Raw genomic sequence first — 10,370 nt, forward strand, 5'->3', positions numbered from 1 at the left:
TTAAGGTTAAAGACAAAAATAACCAACCACAAATGCTGTGTGTTCTTTAGTATAACCCACAGGAGTATAGGTTAGTATATTAGTGTTCTATTGTTACAAAGTACCACAATACTTGTGGTCTGTTTTGTTGTTGTTAAGTGCTATTGAGTTGGTCCTGACTCATAGCGACCCTGTATAGTGTTTCTGAGGAGCAGTTGGTGGGTTTGAACCGTCGACGTGCATTGAGTGCTTATTCTTTCACATTTCTGGAGGTCAGAAGCCCAAAATCACTGTCTTTGTGTCAAAATCAAGGAGTCAGCGGGTCATCTCATCAGGATACTTTAGGAGAGAATGGGTCCCTTGTGTCTTCCATCTTCTAGTGCTACCAGCATCCATTGGCTAATGACTGCATCACTCCATTCTTCTTGAGCAGCTTCTTCAAGTCTGTGTCTGCTCTCTCCTCACATTGCTCTGCTCCTCTGTGTGTAGTCCATTCCTCCTTTGCCTCCCTCCTATAAGGATGCATGTCATTTCATTTAGAATCCACCCAGGTCCCCCAGGATCATGTCTCCATTTCAAAATCCTGATAAGGCAGTAGGTCACAGGCTGCAGACACAGGACATGAAGATCCTTGGGAGCATGATTCTCAGTCTACCACAAATTCAAAACTGTGTATTGAGGATTGTGCAAATGAGTCACTCTATTGTGGATAATGACAGCCGGGTTTCTTATTGTTAGGAAAAGGGAGTATAAATAAGAAAAAAGAGAAGGCTAGAATGAACTCAGTGGTGTTAGATTAGTGGAATTGGAAGCATGAATTTGAATTCATGATTTGAATAGTTAGATAGATAGGTAGATAGATAGATAGATAGATAGATAGATAGATAGTAGATAGACAGATCAGTTCTAACTCATAGCAACCCTAGGCACAACAGAATGAAACACTGCCCGATCCTGCTCCATCCTCACAATTGTTATTACATTTGAGTGTATTGTTGCCTTAACTGAGCCAATCCATCTCATTGGGGGTCTTCCTCTTTTTCACTAACCCTCCACTTCACTAAGCATGATGTCCTTCTCCAGGGACTAGTCCCTCCTGATAACATGTCCAAAGTATGAGAGACGAAGTTTCGCCATCCTGGCTTCTAAGGAGCATTTGGACTGTACTTCTTCTTCCAACACAGATTTATTTGTTCTTCTGACAGTCCATGGTATTTTAATAGACAGAAGTAAATTTAGATGTTGCTTAGCTTCCCAGTGCTGTGGTAACACAAGTACTACAACACGAGAACTTTTCTCACATTTAGGAGGTGAGAAGTCTGAATACAGGGTGAGTTCTAAGAGGAGGTTTTTCCTTACCTAATTCAGCTTCTAGCAGCTGCCAACAACCCTTTTAGATGTACCTGTCTCTGTTTTCTGTCTTCCACCTCGCTCTGCCTGCCTCTGCGTCCTTCTGCTCTTTCTGTAACTCAGAAGTAATTAGACTTAGACCAACCCTAGTCAGATATGACATAATTAATGTTAACAAACACCCTATTTCCAAACAGGATCCTATTAACTGGTACATACACTCATCAAATATTAACTGGTACATATACTCCATCAAATCTATTCCTATAGGACAGAGCAGAACCGTTCCATGGGGTTAAAAAGTCTATAAATCTTTACAGAAGCACTGTCTCATCTTTCTTCCCCGGAGCATTTGATGGGTTCAAACCGCTGGCCTTTCTACTGACCCTCCTGTGCTACCAGCACTCCATTTATAGGTATGTTGTTGTTGCTGTTCAGTGTTGTCTGACTCATAGCAACTCTGTATAGGGTTTCCGAGGAGTGACTGGTGGGTTTGAACCACTGGCCTTGCCGTTAACAGTCCAGTGTTTACTCTACAGTACTATACCAGGACTCCATTGATAGGTTTTACTGTCGTTATTAAGTGCCATCCAGTTGGTTCTGACTCATAGCGACCCTATATAGGGTTTCCGAGAAGCAACTGGTGAATTTAGAAGGCTGACCTTGCAGTTCGAACTGACCTTGAGTTCGAGTGCTTATCCTATGGCACCATTTGTTTCATTGTTAAGTGCCGTCAAATCGGTTCTGACTCATAGCAACCCTGTATAGGATTTCCAAGAGCGGCTGGTGAGCTTGAACCATCAACCTTGTGGTTCAAACTGACCTTGCAGTCCAGCTCATTAAGTCACAGCACCACACCATGACTCCTATGGTGTCATTGTTGTTGTTGTTACATGCCATTGAGTCGGTTCTGATCCATAGCAACCCTGTATAGGGTTTCTGAGGAGCAGCTGGTAAGCTTGAACCACTGACCTTGCAGTTCAAAAGGCTTTGCAATCTGGCCCATTAACCCACAGCACCACACCAGGACTCCTATGGTGCCATGTTGTTGTTGTTAAGTGTGGTCGAGTTGATTCTGACCCATTGTTGTTGTTGTTGTTATATGCCGTGGAGCTGGTTCCAACTCATAGCAACCCTGTACAGGGTTTCTGAGGCTGTAAATCTTTACAGGAGCAGAAAGCCTCATTTTTCTTCTCCAGAACAGCTGGTAGTTTCAATCTGCTGACTGTGAGGTTAGCAGCCCGATTCGTAACCACTACATTACCAGAGCTCCTTATTCTGACCCATAGCAGCCCTGTATAGGGTTTCCAAGGAACAGCTGGTGAGCTTGAACCACTGACCTTTGCAGTTCAAATGACTTTGCAAGTCTTACACATTAGCCCATAACGCCACACCAGGATTCCATGGTGTCACAGGAGCTTGGATATTGACCCCTTGGATATGGATGAGGGCCCTTTGGGTTCACAGGTTCCCCAGGGACTCTCAAGTCCAAACAGATAGGACTGGAAGGTGGGAATCTACCAAGCACCCACTTAGGCTAGACTAAGTGAGTATTAGGAAGGTGTTAGCAGCCCAGGGAGTTGAGGACCCAGAGAGGGAGAATACATAGAGAGTGAGAAGCGGGATGTCTGAGCTGGAGGAGAGAGACAGAGAGGGTCTTTAAAGGAGGCACAGTTTGAACTGGATTATGGCCAGAGAATCCTAAGGGAGGGAACCGTGGTGCAAACACAGAGAGGAGCAGAGTGAAGAGTGCAGGGACTCAAAGGAAGACTTGGGCCGCTGCAGGGCCTGGTAGTGAATGAAAAGGCAGGCTGGGGATGAATCAGAGTTCCCACTGCAGAGTCCCTGCATTCCAAGAAGCTGTGGGCCCCTGCTTCTGCAAAAGGTACAAAGTGAGCCCAAGAAGCACTGTAAGAGAATTATCCTGGGCTTCAGGATGTCCAAGTTCAAGTCTTGATTCTACAAGGAAACTTGCTATGACCTTAGGGAAGTCAATGCCCCTCTGAGCTTCATTCCACCTGCCTGTGATGGTCTGCCTTTACTGGGTGTGGCTACATGGACAATATCCCTCCCTTCACAGAGCCTCAGTCCACAGTTGACACCCCAGATCAAAGGTGTTGGCACCAGCAAGAAACAGGCTCTGTCCCACCAAATCAGGGCTTAAAACAGCAAAATATGGAAATGTCAGCTGAAGAGCCTGGAATTCAGGAAGGGAAGAAGCCTCCACCCTTGCCCCACACATCCCAGAAAGGAAGCTCACAGGGATTCCTGCAGACTTTCTCAGGGCCACATCTACAAGCATACTCCAAACACTCCAGCCCCTCCATCTTTAATATTCCCAAACCTTAGTCCTCCCTGCCTCAGTGCTTTTGCACATGCTGTTTGCTCTGCTGTGCTTTCCCTGAGCTTTGGCCACACCTGGCAATATCCTTCTCTTCCACTAAGGTGAGACATCAGCACACCTAGAGCCACCTCTTGTCCCCTTTTCAGTACCCACACTATGCCACATAGATTGGTATGGCTCTATTGATACGTTATCTTGTTTCTCCCATATGCCTCTGAACTTCTACAAGCCAGGGTCAGCTCTTAATGACTTCTTCTGTACATGCAGGGTTACCAAGTGGCTGGAACATGGCGGTGTCCTTAGAGAACTCCTGCTCAAGTGACCACATCCTTCAGGTAGTCATTGTCCACTCGGTAAATTGTCACTGACCTCAGTACCCCAGCTTCGACCATCATGAGTCTGTCCCCTAACCATAGCATAGAAGATGGCAGAGTAGAGGTCAAAGTCATCATCGCCTGGGCTTTGACCTCAGCACTGATCAAAACTTAGGGTATGTGATTCTCTTTGCTTCAGTTTTGTCATATACAAAATGGGGATAATAGTGAAGATTAAATGACCTAATATATATTAGGTATTGCTATGGTGCTATAGGATAAGCACTGGACTGCTAATTACAAGGCTGGTGGTTCAAACCCATCAACTGCTTCTCGGAAACTCTATACGGGTTGGCTGAATTGAAAGCAACTTGACCACATTAAACAACAATAGTCACTGTGCCTGACCCAAAATAGGCAGTAACCCAAAAGTGTTGACTGTTGTTATGACTACTGTCCCCTTTAATTCACCGCAGCTTCTGTGAGGACAGAAGAGGAGCCCCACCTTGGTGGGAAATACAAAGAACACACCTTGGCTCAGCCGGAGATGAGTTAGAAGCTCGGTTCCAATGTCCAGAATGTAAAGTCCAAGGAAGCCACTGGAAGCTGGAGGAGTCCCAAGGAAGACAGTGGGGTCCAGGGAACCTGAAGTGGATGGTGGGAGCTAGTGGAACCCCTGTGGGAATTAGGGAAGCTCTGAGAATTGGATAGTTATGAGAAGAACAGCAGGTGCTGGGTGAGCCCTAAGGAAGAGAGTGGAGGCTGAAGGAACTCTGAAGAAATTAGTAGGGGCAGAAAAAGTCCCTCCCAGAGAGAGAGAGAAAGTGCAGAGGTGGCCCTTCAGAAGGAAGAAAGGAAGACAAGGGCATCATCGCAGTTTCCAGAATGACACACCCACAAGGAAGGCGAGATCTCCTTACCCGATACTGTGGGAGGGGAAGCTGAGGCAAGGGTAGGGGGCAAGTCTAGCCGGTTTGAGAGGACTGACTGTGGTGGACAGCATCATGCACAGAATCACCTGCTTCCTCCACTGCCCTGGTCACAGATAGCCTCATGGTAGCCACCATCCTCTCTTCAGACACATGTATGGTGGATGTGCACGCAGAGGCTGAGCGGGCTTCTGTAAGGATGGTGGAGAGGCGCTCCTCCTGTCAAGCATGCAGTGGAAAGTTAGTCTGGAAAAGAGAGCTTCTTGGCTGCCTTAATAGAGGGTAATGTGGCTGTGGATTTCGTCTCAGATCTGATGGGCTGCTTCCAGGTGGAGGCAAAACCAGGGCAAGCCATAGAGAGAAAGAGAAAGTGAGTGCAGCTATAGGGAGAATCAGTCTGGGGTGGCAGACATGGGCTTGGGAGTCAGAGGGCTTCAGTAGGGGGAGATGTGGGTAGGGAGTTGGGGGGTGGGGTGGGTGGTCCTGCCAGAGAGATCAGTGTGATCAAGGCTGGTAATAGACAGGAGACAGAAAGGATATACATCTCACCAAGACTAGGCAGCTGGTAGGAGGGTAAGGTGGGGAGAAAAGCAGTGGACAGGAGGCCAGAGAGCAGGTTGGGTCGGAATAAATAGAGCCTCAAGTACCAGGACTTCTGATGTCTCCTCCATGGGAAGGGGGCAGGGCAGGAGCAAAGGAAGTCAAGATGCTATGGTGGGCTATAGAGAAGAGAGGGGCACATCCTGTTGGGATCATGGAAGACTTTCTGGGTGAGCAGGAAGATAAGGAACATAGCACCAAGGTACAGAGTCAGTGAGGCTGAGACCCTACTGGGTCTGCCAGGTTGCAGACAGAGTGAACACACATCCTGTAATTACGTGAGAAATCAATTTTCTGCTGTCATTAGACCTGAAAAGAACGCACTGCTTTTTTCATTGTAATGATAACTTCTGATTCTAAAGCTGTTAATTCTGCTGACCAGTAAAATACCTGCTCTTCCTCTCACCTGGAGTTTGAGTGCCTATTGGAGACATCAGGAGACATAAATGCTTGTTTCCCACTTCGTGCCACAGAGGAGGAAATCTTTTCAATCACAGCCAAAAGGCTTCTGGAAATCCATTAAGAAAGCCCAACCATCTGGCTTTGATACAGCCAAATAAAGAACCCACCACTCACTGCTGCACGCTGTGGTGGTAGAGAGCAAAAGGTGTGATGGAAATCCCAAGTTCCTGGAGAGGTGGGACAACACCATGCCCTAACCTTCCCGAGTTATCAGCTGCTGTCTCTAGTCCCCATGTACAAAGGAAAGAGATGCTTCCCCATCCTCATGACTGGTTTCAGAGAGAATCCTTATGCTCCACAGAGTTTGCAATGCCTCCTTTTCAGAAGTAGATTGTCATGCTTTCCTTCTAGCCTGCTTTAGTCTGAAAGTTCAGTATCATAGCAACACACAAGCCTCTGCTGACAGACTGGTGGCAGCTGCACCTAAAGTACATTGGCTGGAATCATCTAAGTTGTCCACAGGCCCCATCCTTCCCAAGGGCAGGCAGGAAGGAGGAGTCCCAGTGTAGGCGGGACCTTTGGGATTCAACTACCCCTTTCAATGATTGGGAAACTGAGGCTCATAAAGGGAGGAAGCAGCCCAGGGACTCAAAGGTTGGTGGTAACCAGGTGCCAAGAATGAGGAACCCTGAACCCTCAACCCAGCTGAATCTCTCATTAACCATACGTATCTTTCAAGATACAAGTAAATGGTCAGAGTCAAAGTGTTGCCCAGATTTTTTTTGAGGATTCTAGGCCACTTGGCCCAGGGCTTCTCACTGCTTCTCTTCTTACAAAAGGAGAGAAGCAAAGCAAAGGATATCAGGGGAGCCAGGCACTGAGGACTGAAGCAATGTGGGCAGACGAGTTCTAGGCACTGTCCTTGCCTTGGTTTCCCCACTCACACAGTCGGGGTTCTGTAGACAAGCAGAGCCAACTGTAGAAGAATTGATGCTTTTGAGTTATGGTGTTGGAGGAGAATATTGAAAGTGCCATGGACTGCCGAAAGAACCAAAAATCTGTTTTGGAAGAAGTGCAGCCAGAGTGCTCCTTGGAGGCCAGGATGGCCAAACTTTGTCTCTTATACTTCGGACATATTGTCAGGAGGGACCAGTCACTGGAGAAAGATATCATGTTTGGTAAGGTGGAGGGTCAGAGAAAAAGAGGAAGACCCCCAACAAGATGGATTTGTAAAGTAGCAATATCAATGGGCTCAAGCGTGGCAACAGTAGTGAGGTTGGCCCAGGATCAGGCAGTGTTTCATTCTGCTGTGCATAAGGTAGCTATGAGTCGGTACCAACTCAATGGCACCTAACAACAACAACATATAAGGATGGAGCAAAAAATATTGCTTCTGGGTTTCAAGTTCATACCTCAACAGGTTTATTCCAAATGAAACATGCTTAAACATGTCTCTGTGATATGAGGATGGCTGTAGACAAGTTGTCTCAGTGATACTTGTCTTAGTCTCGTTAGGGTGCCTTCAAAATTACAGATGTAATTTTTGTGACATGGGAGAAACGAAAATGATTTTGAGGGCAGGGCTAATATAAATTTTTTATAAAATCTCAAGTGGACATCTTCCTAAATCAATGAAGCTTGGAAGCAAGTTTCTGGGAATGCTGACTCATAAAACAAGTGTTTTTAGAAGAATCAAATTTTGGGAGGAAGTTCAAGAAGAGTCAAAGATGACCCAAGAGAGGGAAGACCATCAGCCTTGAATCAAGATACTATGACTGAAGTCCAGAAACTGGTGGAAGAAGACCATAGAACTGTCATTGATTTGATAGCTTCTGAAGCTGGACTCTCACACGGCTTCGTATTTTTAACTTGAAGTGAACATTTTGGCCTCAGCAAGCTTTCGGCTTGATGGATGCCTAAAATGTTGACTGAAGATCAGCTAGTTCAAAGAACTGATCTTCCCATCAGACTTTTAAGCCAAATTGAAGCAAATGAAGACAATTTTATGACGTGAATTGTAACCAGGAATGAGTCTTGGATTTACCAATCTGTTGTTGTTGTTATTAGGTGCCGTCAGGTTGTTTCCAACTCATAGCGACCCTACACAATACAACAACACGCAGCCTGGTCCTGCACCATCCACACAATCATTGCTAACTTGAGCCCACTGCTGTTGTCACTGTGCCAATCCATCTTGTTAGGGTCTTCCTCTTTTTCTTTGACCCTCCACTTAACCAAATATGATGTCCTTCTCCAGGGGCTGGTCCCTTCTGATAATATGCCCCAAGTATGAGAGATGACATCTAGCCATCTTGGCTTCTAAGGAGCATTCTTGTCCTTCTTCCAACATAGATTTGTTTGTTCTTCTGGCAGCCCGTGATACCTTTAAGATTCTTCTCCAACAAGAAAGCATATTTAAAAATATTGCTATAAAATCATAGAAACATGATTAAACAAAAAATCAAGATGGGAAGCTATTGTTTCACAATCTAGCCTCCATCTAAGTCTATACATTTACAAAGGCAGTGTTTTCATCTGCCTAGTTATTCCCACAAAGAACTCTGCATTCTTCAATTCACACCACACCAAAACAGAAGTAAATCCCCAGGCCTTTCTTCCTTGGTGCTGCTGAGTGGATTTGAACCACCAACCTTTCGGTTACTAATCAACTAGGAGATCCAACTGTTTGTGCTACTTGGGGACCGTAAGCAGCGTAAAGAGGCCACGTAAAGGCCTGAGATGGACATGGGCTTGGCAAGTCCCAAGATAGCCAGTGCAGGAGACAGAGTGAAAAAGACCCCACACTCAAAAAATATTCCACAGAGACTCTTGCATTAAGCTTTAAACAGGACAAAGACAATCGTCCGGATGAGGGAAAAGGGTCAGCAGGAACCCAGTACAGAGGTTGTGGACTCATGGTCATGTGGTGGCAGTGGTGGTGATTATGTGCCATGGAGTTGGTTCCTAATCATAGCGACCCTGTACACAGTTTCCCAAGCTGTAAATCTTTACCGGAGCAGAAAGCCTCATCTTTCTCCCGTGGAACAGCTGGTAGTTTTGAACTGCCAACCCTGAGGTTAGCAGCCCGATTCATAACCAGTATGCTACGAGAGCTCCTTTCATGGTCAATAAAGGACAAAGGAAGTCTCCACAAGACCGTGAAGGGTGGCAGGCTGGTTCATCCCCACTGCAGGTGGGGCTACAGAGATTGGACATGCACCAAGAATGGAATTGTAGGTTAAAAACTTACAGGAGGCCTCAGCATGGCCGTTTAGGTGACTCTGCTCCTCAGTGTCCAGAGGCTGTACTGCAGCGCGGCGGCTCGGGCAGGCAGCCAGTGGAGGCTCCAACAAGGGCTGGCTGCCAACCCCTCCTGCTAATGGCCCCTTACTGAGTTCCCAGACTGGTCTTATGAGGACGGTTGTCCTGCTTCCCGAATGAAAGACCAGCTTCAGAGAAAAGTCCAAAGGGAGAAGTTTGCAAGACGAGTTGTATTGCTGTCACAGGAAATGGAAGCTGGATTAGAAGCATGGCAGCTCAGGCAGACAGCAGAAATGGCAGGAAGAAGAAAGGAAACGCAAAAATGCTCTTAAACCCAAAGGGGCTTCACTACAGAGCCCACTTTCAAGTCGATGAAAAGCAATTCTTGCCCTATTCTCTCACGCCTATATGGCTTTCTGCTCTTTTTAAAAGATTGTGGTAAATATATATATATATATCAAAATCAATACTGATGCAAAAGTTGTTACGCATACAATCCAGTGAGTTTATGTCCATCATGTTGTACAATGTTACCACTATCCCTTTCCAAATTATTCAGTATCATTAATAGAAACCCCACCCAAGCAGTGACTTTACCTTTCCCCTTCTCTCCTACCTCAGATGACCATTAATACATTTGGCCTCTGTACATTGAATATGTCATGTAAGCAGGATCATACTGTATTTGTCCTTTTGACTTATTTCACTCAGCATGTTTTCAGGATTCATCCATCATGTATTGACTTCATTTCTCTTTATGACTGACTAATATTCTACCATATGTACCACATTTTGTTTATCCACTTGTTGATAAAGTTGTTTCCATTAAGGATTGGTTCTGGGGTTTTAATTACCTGGTTACTTTGTGTTTGAGCTCCATTCATGATCATGTGGCCCTGGTGACAACATAATACCAGGACCCCAACCTGTAACTTATATCAGATAATATGCACCCTGGACCATTTTCTCCTTTTAAGTTACATGTTGTTGTTGTTAAGTGCCATCAAGTCAGTTCCGATTCATAGTGACCCTGTATAGGGTCTCCAAGGAATGGCTGGTGAGCTTGAACCACCTACCTTATGGTTCAAACCACCCTTGCAGTGCAGTGTATTAACCCACAGCGTCACATCAGGAATCCTTGTTACATGGGTACACTTATGTATCATCCCTCAGAGAAACTAGCTAGACCAG

The 10,370-nt window shown here is 45.7% G+C and overlaps 1 pseudogene; it reads left to right on the forward strand.

The window, feature by feature from the left end:
* The first annotated feature begins 9,181 nt into the window (after positions 1 to 9,181).
* Positions 9,182 to 9,554, forward strand: LOC102829746 (annotated as a pseudogene).
* The last annotated feature ends 816 nt before the right edge of the window (positions 9,555 to 10,370 follow it).

Source organism: Chrysochloris asiatica, unplaced genomic scaffold (genome assembly GCF_000296735.1).
Source record: "Chrysochloris asiatica unplaced genomic scaffold, ChrAsi1.0 scaffold00006, whole genome shotgun sequence".
In the NCBI taxonomy this organism is placed as follows: domain Eukaryota; kingdom Metazoa; phylum Chordata; class Mammalia; order Afrosoricida; family Chrysochloridae; genus Chrysochloris; species Chrysochloris asiatica.